At 44.3% G+C, this 7,752-nt stretch overlaps 1 non-coding gene across 1 annotated transcript; it reads left to right on the top strand.

Annotated features, from left to right (window-relative positions):
- The first annotated feature begins 1,303 nt into the window (after positions 1–1,303).
- On the top strand, positions 1,304–1,374 carry trnag-gcc (transfer RNA glycine (anticodon GCC)). Its single transcript has one exon. It is a non-coding gene; the product is annotated as a tRNA-Gly (tRNA).
- The last annotated feature ends 6,378 nt before the right edge of the window (positions 1,375–7,752 follow it).

Genomic DNA, 7,752 nt, shown 5'->3' with positions numbered 1-7,752 from the left:
ACTGAATGCCGAAGAGGGTTCGAGGGGCTCAATGGCCTCCTTCTGTTCCCATGTTCCTAAGTGTCAGACAATCTCGGAAGAGAAAGAAGGAAGACATGCATTGATACAAGCCTCTCACAACTTCAGGATATCCTAAACCTCTTTACAGCCAATGAGGTTCAATGGGAACCACCGATGTAGATGTGTGGGGACTGGAACTGGTTAGAAAAAGAATGAAGCTGAGAAGAAAGGAAATAGGTTCCGTGAGGCAGGAGAAGGTGCAAACGCCGAGCTCGATTTTAACTACCAGACAGGAATGTACCAAAGCGAGAGATGGACCCATCCAGGAGCGGTGGCAGTAAGGTTTGGCCGATTTTACTGACCCGGCCTTGTTCATATGCCACTTGCCAACCTGCCAACCAAAATAGATGGGAGCTCAGCAAGAAGCAGCTGCACTGCTGTTAAAATCAGGTGGCAGGAGGCCACTGTCGAGGACCCAGGGACAAAGTAAGTGCGCTGGGATAGGGATCCCAATCAGTAGAAGGGTGAGGAAGCAAAGGAGAGCCAAGCTTTCCTTGTGGGGCCCGATCAGGTTGGGAAATGAGTGGTTAGGTCCCCTGCCCACCACCAGATACGAGGAGTTGAAATCGGCCCTGATGGGACTATGTTTGTGGAGGTTATAATAGGCTGTGTGGTCTTCTGGGATTATGAGGTTGAAGGCTGCAGGTGGTAGGCGAGAGGGCATGAGGTCAGTGATGGTCTGAGAGATGATGGCTTGATGTTCAGTAGTGAAGTGATGGTATGGGGGAGGTAGGAGGAGCTTTTGGAGCTGGTGTTACATCTCTGCAAGATAAACAACATCAGCACCTCTCTTGTCAGGAGGTTTGATAATGATTCCAGGGTTGGACCTGAGAGAATGGAATGTTGCAAGTCCGGAGGGAGATGGATTTGAGTAAAAGGGGAGTGTTGTAACTGTCACTGCTGATGTCATGCAGTTCTCCTTGAAGAGATCATGAAAAGGTATCATCCTCTGAACCCGCAGCTGTATTTTGCTAAAAGGCCATTGACCTGAAACACTAACCTTAAAACTTCTCTTTCTGACCTACTGAGTGCTTCCAGCGTTTTTTGTTCTTCTGTCATAAACTTCCAGCACCTGCAGCATTTACTTTTTTTTCCTGAAGGTTTTTAGCTGTTTGATATTTTGCACAATGAGTTTTAAGTTATTTAGGATCCACAGCTATTTTTCACCCAAAATACATTTCATTTAGTTAATGTTTACCTTTGCTAAATACTTTATAAGTACTTTACAGAAATTTTATGCAGTGCATTGGTGGTTCAGTGGTAGAATTCTCACCTGCCACATGGGAGACCCGGGTTCGATTCCCGGCCAATGCAAAGCTTATGTTCACATTGGAAGGAGTGTGTCCAGTAGTTTAGTTTAGAGATACAGCACTGAAACAGGCCCTTCGGCCCACCGAGTCTGTGCCGACCATCAACCACCCATTTATACTAATCCTACACTAATTCCGTATTCCTACCATGTCCCTATATTTCCCTACCACCTACCTATACTAGGGGCAATTGCTAATGGCCAATTAACCTATCAACCTGCAAGTCTTTGGCATGTGGGAGGAAACCGGAGCACCCGGAGGAAACCCATGCAGACACAGTACTTATGCCTCCCTTTAAAAAAGGGTGTAAATGCATTGGAAACAGTTCAGATGGAATTAACTAGACAAAGACCTGGGGTAATATACTGCAGATGCTAGAAATCTGAACGAAAAACAAGAAATGCCCTAAATACTCAGTAGGTCTGGCAGCATCAGTGGGGACAGAAACAGAGTTAACGTTTCAGTTCAGTGACCTTTCATCAGAACTGGCAAAGGTAAGAAACGTAATAGATTTTAAGCAAATAAAGCGGGGGTGGGGCAAGAAAAAACAAAAGGGAAGGTGTTGATAATGGAGCAAAGGCAAATGGTATGTTAATGGTGTGCTGAAAGACAAAGTGTTAGTGCAGAGAGGGTGTCAATTGACAGAACAATGAACAGCCCTGGCCCAAAGCACAAACATGAAAAAAATCAGTGGGCGGCCACATGGTTAAAAAAAAAGATTAAAATAAAATAAAAAGAGGGGCCGGTCATGCTCTAAAATTATTGAACTCAATGTTCAGTCTGGCAGGCTGTAGTGTGCCCAATCAGTAAATGAGATGCTGTTCCTCGAGCTTGCGTTGATGTTCACTGGAACACTGCAGCAATCCCAGGACAGATATTTGAGCATGCGAGCAAGGGTGAGTGTTGAAATGGCAAGCGACCGGAAACTTGGGGGTCATGCTTTCTGATTGAGCAGAGTTGTTCTGCAAAGTGGTCACCCAATCTGTGTTTGGTCTTCCAAATGTAGAGGAGAACACATTGTGAGCAGTGAATACGGTATACCAAACTGAAAGTAATTCAAGTAAATCACTGCTTCACCTGAAAGGAGTGTTTGGGACCTTGGATAGTGAGGAGAGAGGAGATAAAAGTGCAGTTATTACACCTCCTACGATTGCATGGGAAGGTGCTGTGGGAAGGGGACCAGGTGCTGGGGGTAATGGAGGAGTGGACCAGAGTGTCACAGAGGGAACGATCCCTTCAGAATGCTGACAGGGGAAGATTGTTTGGTAATAGCATCACGCTGGAGGTGGCGGAAATGGCGGAGGATGATCCTTTGGATGTGGAGGCTGGTGGGGTGGAAAATGAGGACAAGGGGAACCCTGTCGCGATTCTGGGAGAGAGGGGAAGGGTGAGGGTAGAGGTGCGGGAAATGGGCCGGATATGGTTGAGGGCCCTGTCAACCACAGTGGGGGGGGGAATCCTCAGTTGAGGAAAATGGAAGACATATCAGAAGCGCTGTCGTGGAAGGTTGCATCATCAGACCAGATCTGTCGGAGATGGAGAAACTGGGAGAATGGAATGGAGTCTTTACAGGAAGCAGGGTGTGAGGAAGTGTAATCGAGGTAGCTGTGGGAGTCGGTTGGCTTATAATGAATATTAGTGGACAGCCTATCCCCAGAGATGGAGACAGAGAAGTCGAGGAAGGAAAGGGAAGTGTCGGAGATGGACGATGTAAAGGTGAGAGAAGGGTGGAAATTGGAAGGAAGCAAAGTTGATAGAATTTTGCAGTTCGGGGTGGGAGCAGGAAACGGAACCGATACAGTCATCAATATACTGGAAAAAGAGTTGTGGGAGGGGGCCTGAGTAGGACTGGAACAAGGAATGTTCAACATATCCCACAAAAAGACAGACATAACTAGGACCCATGAGGGTACCCATAGCAACCCTTTTTATTTGAAGGAAGTGAGTGCAGTTGAAGGAGAAGTTGTTCAATGTGAGAAAAAGTTCAGCCAGGCGGAGGAGGGTGGCAAATAGAATTCAAACTGGAGATGTGTGGGGTGATGCACTTGGGGAGGTCACACAGGCAAAGGAATACACGATTAATGGGAAAATACTGAGAAGTGTAGATTAAGCGAGGGACCTTGGAGTGAATGTCCACAGATCCCTGAAGGTAGCAGGACAGGTTGTCAAGGTGGTTAAGAAGGCATATGAAATGATTTCCTTTATTAGCCGAGGTATAGAATATAAGAGCAGGGTGGTTATGCTGGAACTGTATAACTCATTGGTTAGGCCACAACTTGAGTACTATGTGCATTTCTGGTCATTACAGAAAGGATGTAATTGTACTAGAGAGGGTACAGAGGAGATTTACGAGGATGTTGCCAGGATTGGAAAAATGCAGCTATGAGGAAAGATTGGATAGGCTGGGGTTGTTCTCCTTGGAACAGAGAAGGCTGAGGGGAGATCTGATTGAAATGTACAAAATTTTGAGGGGCCTGGATAGAGTGGAGGTGAAGGATTTATTCACCTTAGCAGAGAGGTCAGTGACTGGGCGGCATAGATTTAAAGTGATTGTAGAAAAATTGGAGGGGAGATGAGGAAAAACCTTTTCACCCAGAGGTGGTGGGGGTCTGGAACTCACTGCCTGAAAGGGTAGTTGAGGCAGAAACCCTCAACTCATTCAAAAGTGTTCTGGATATGCACCTCAAGTGCTGTAAGCTGCAGGGCGACGGTCCAAATGCTAGAAGGTGGGATTGGAATAGATGGATTGTTTTTCGGCCGGCACAGACACGATGGGTCAAGTGGGCTCTTTCTGTGCCTTAAACTTTCTATGATTCTATTATTTTATGTTGGACCAATTATCTAGAGGATTAAAAATTCCTGCTCTGATGGCTCAGTGAATGTGTGGACTGCTTGTTGTGGAAGAACAATTGAGACTAGACCTCTCATCTAAAGAACTGTCCATTCTGAGTTTGCTGATTTCGGTCAGGCTATATTTGAGGTGCTATAATTAGTTTCAACAACTCAAGGCTATAGATGCGGGGAAGATCATTCAGGGTTCCTTCTGCAGCAAAGTGTATGCGCGTGTGCAGGATTAGCTTCGATGTGATGCTATTTACAACTGAATAGTTTCACAACCGAAGCTGACATGCAAGGAATGGCCCAACACCCATGGGAACAGACCCCCAGTTGGAGCCAGCTGCATCAAAAGAAGAGGAGGGGGAAAAGAAAATGTAAAAATGAAAAGAAGTGGGAGACACTTTCTCAGGACCTCAGTGGACCCACTGTGAAACACTTGAAGTGGTCAGTTGGTTAAAAACAAAATGAACATTTCATTATTTCCTGCCAGGAGGTGATTGCGGATGTCATATTAGATTTGTGGAAACGTCGACTGAGTCCCAATGTGACAAAGCAATCAACTTCAACATCTGCACTCAGAGCTCATAGCTTGGGGTGAAAGAGGAGACTGACATTCTGCTAGGACTGGGTGCCTCTGTAGCTATACTCTGAATGGCCCACTTAGCATCAAGGATCGTGCAGTATTAAATCTTTTTACTTTGTTCATTGTTGCTGTTTGGTACACTGTATATAAATAAATGTTTGGTTCATATAGAAAACAACAATCATCAGACAGAGTCTCACAGATCTGCCAGATTGTAGCATCTTTATGGAGGAAATTGAGGGTGACTGATTTTAAAAGCAAACTCTTAGTTCATTAATAACTGGAAGCAAGTAAACTGTAATCCCAAAGCAGTACTCGGCTTCCGGCTATTAGAGGTAGCAGTTTTACTTCATCTTTTTACAATTTGGACTTAGGTCTGTAGTTAAAGCAAATGTCACCTATTTGAACGGAAACTGGAAAAAAAATAGCTTTGTGACTTTTGCAAGCTCTTGTAATAAGTTTGCACTGTTCGAGGGCTGGCAAGAAAGTCCAAAAATAGATCTGTGCCGAACAACTGCTCTGAATGAAAATGTCTAGGGACATGGAAAATAAGCTGGGATAGTGGTTATACAGATCAAAAGCAAAAATAGTGCATATCATCAGTGTTACGTCTAAAAATTAGAATTCTAGCGTAGTCAAAGGTCAGCTTTAAATGCGGAAAGATCAGTTTAAATCTTCCAGTTACCTTGTTGTATCACTAATAAGGGCTATCAGAGATTATTTTTTTCCCTTTCAAAGGGCAGGAGCAGTCATTCCCAGTTTTTTTTATTGCTGCTGCTGATTAGGTCGATACTGTAATCCTCTCAGTGCCCAGGTTTAGCTTTCCTGAGGGATTCTATCTATGAATCGACACAAGGAAAAAAGAAATCTCTTCATCTGGAAAATCAGCCATTTGTGTTCAGCAAAAGCAGGTGGGCGCTGGTCAGGAAATGAAATGAAAATGTAACTGTGCCATTTTTAAGAACTCCTCTCCAATCAACAATCTGACAATACATCTGTGACAGTCCCCAAATAAATAAAATCTGAGCTTCCTCTTGCATTTTGTCATGATGTTGACATTATTGCGCACATTTAATCATTACAGTCAAATTCCTCTTATTAAAAAAAAACAAAGGGAGAATGCTGGTTTTCTCCTGCATTCAATGAGCCATTACTAACATCACATTATCAAAAAATGAGCAGATTTAAAACTGCATTCCACCAATTTAGTCAGCGGGTTGCCAATTACAGAGAAGAAAAAAGTATAGCCATTCTCCAGTTTATTTATTTAAATGAGTAATTCTATCCCCCGAAGTCTCTCGATAAAATGTATAAATCAATATGCATTCATTGTAAGATGTCAGGACTGTTTCCTTGGTCAAGTGGGTTTGCGTTGATCAGGTGGACGGGCTGAGAATTTCTGCATCAGGGGGTCAGTTAAACACAGAAACTTAACTGGACCAGCCGTGCCAGAGGCTGGGAATTCTGCGGCGAGTGACTTATCTTCTGACTCCCGAAAGCCTGTCCAAGATCTACAAGGCACAAGTCAGGAGTGTGATGGAATACTCTCCACTTGCTTGGATAGGTGCAGCTGCAACAGCACTCTGAAAGCTCAACACCATTCAGGACAAAGCAGCCCGCTTGATTGGCACCACATGCACCGCCCTAAACCTTCATTTCCTCAAAGACTGGCAGCGTACACCATCTTTAAGATGCACTGCAGCAAATCGTCAAGGCTTCTTTGACAACTCCCAAACCCGTGACCTCTACTGCCTAGAAAGACAAGGGCAGCAGCCACATGGGAACACCACCACTTGCAAGTTCCCCTCCAAGTCACACACCACCCTGAATTGGAAATATATCGCTGTTTCTTCACTGTCGCTGGGTCAAAATCCTGGTTCTCCCTCCCCAACAGCACTGTGGGTGTACCTACCCCACAAGGACTGCAGTGGTTCAAGAAGGCAGCTCACCACCACCTTCTCAAGGGCAATTAGGGATGGGCAATAAATGCTGGCCTGGCCAGTGATGCCCACATCCCATGAATGAATAAAAATTCCTAGAGTGGAATGGTTTTAAACTTGTTTCTACTTTTATGACTATCGAGAAGAAACAATAAGCATAAATTCACCAATCTTGCCCTCCCAGGAACGAGTTACACTCAACATCCTCCAGGTCACATTCCTTTCAAAGATGGTTCCTAGCTGGGAGCGTGGGGGTCAGTGAATAAACCCTTATAAATAGAATCAGCCATTTATGCTCAGCAAAAGAAAGTGGGCGGCGGTCAGGAAAAGAAAAATAACTGTGCCACTTGTTGGTTCCAACTTGCAATATTTACATTTGGCATTAGAAGTATATATTTGTGCCAGCGACAAAATCTGCCCTGCAGAAAACGGGCACATTCCTGTGTTGAAGAGCTGAAAGATTGTTGAAGTATTTTTTTCATCCTTCCTTCGTGAAGTGGCACCAAGTTGAGAGTGAACATTTGCTGGCATTTAAGTGAAGGCTGTGTACTAAAGTTAGACAAACCTTCCTGAGTCCAGAAAATTTCTTTCTCATCTACTCCCGTGACCTTTGCATTTGGGAGACTATGTCCACCATTGCTGCACCTCCAAGTGTAAGACATTTGGAGCATCATTATCAAAAGCAGCAGTCCTGCTCCTGTCCACCTTGTGCCTACTTCAGATGTTGGCTGTGATCCTTTAAATATCTCTAGTGTGCAGCTCTGCTTTAACAGTGACCAGTAGATGTCTTGCATACAGCACAGTCCGTGCACATGAATGAGCGATCATTGGTAAAATGAGTTGATCTTGCAAAGTCACATAATGTCAGAACCCTTTACTACATTTGTGCAATCAGCCCCATTGGCACTTCAGTAATTATTTCAACTATAGTCACCATTGTAACGTAGCAAATGTGGCAACTAATATGCGCACAGTAAGAACCTACAAATAGCAATGAGATAAGTGATCAGGTAACCTGTAT

The sequence above is a fragment of the Heterodontus francisci genome, chromosome 38 (assembly GCF_036365525.1).
Source record: "Heterodontus francisci isolate sHetFra1 chromosome 38, sHetFra1.hap1, whole genome shotgun sequence".
Classification (NCBI taxonomy): domain Eukaryota; kingdom Metazoa; phylum Chordata; class Chondrichthyes; order Heterodontiformes; family Heterodontidae; genus Heterodontus; species Heterodontus francisci.
Note: the sequence above shows the minus strand (reverse complement) of the source record. Positions and strands in the feature narration are given on the sequence as shown.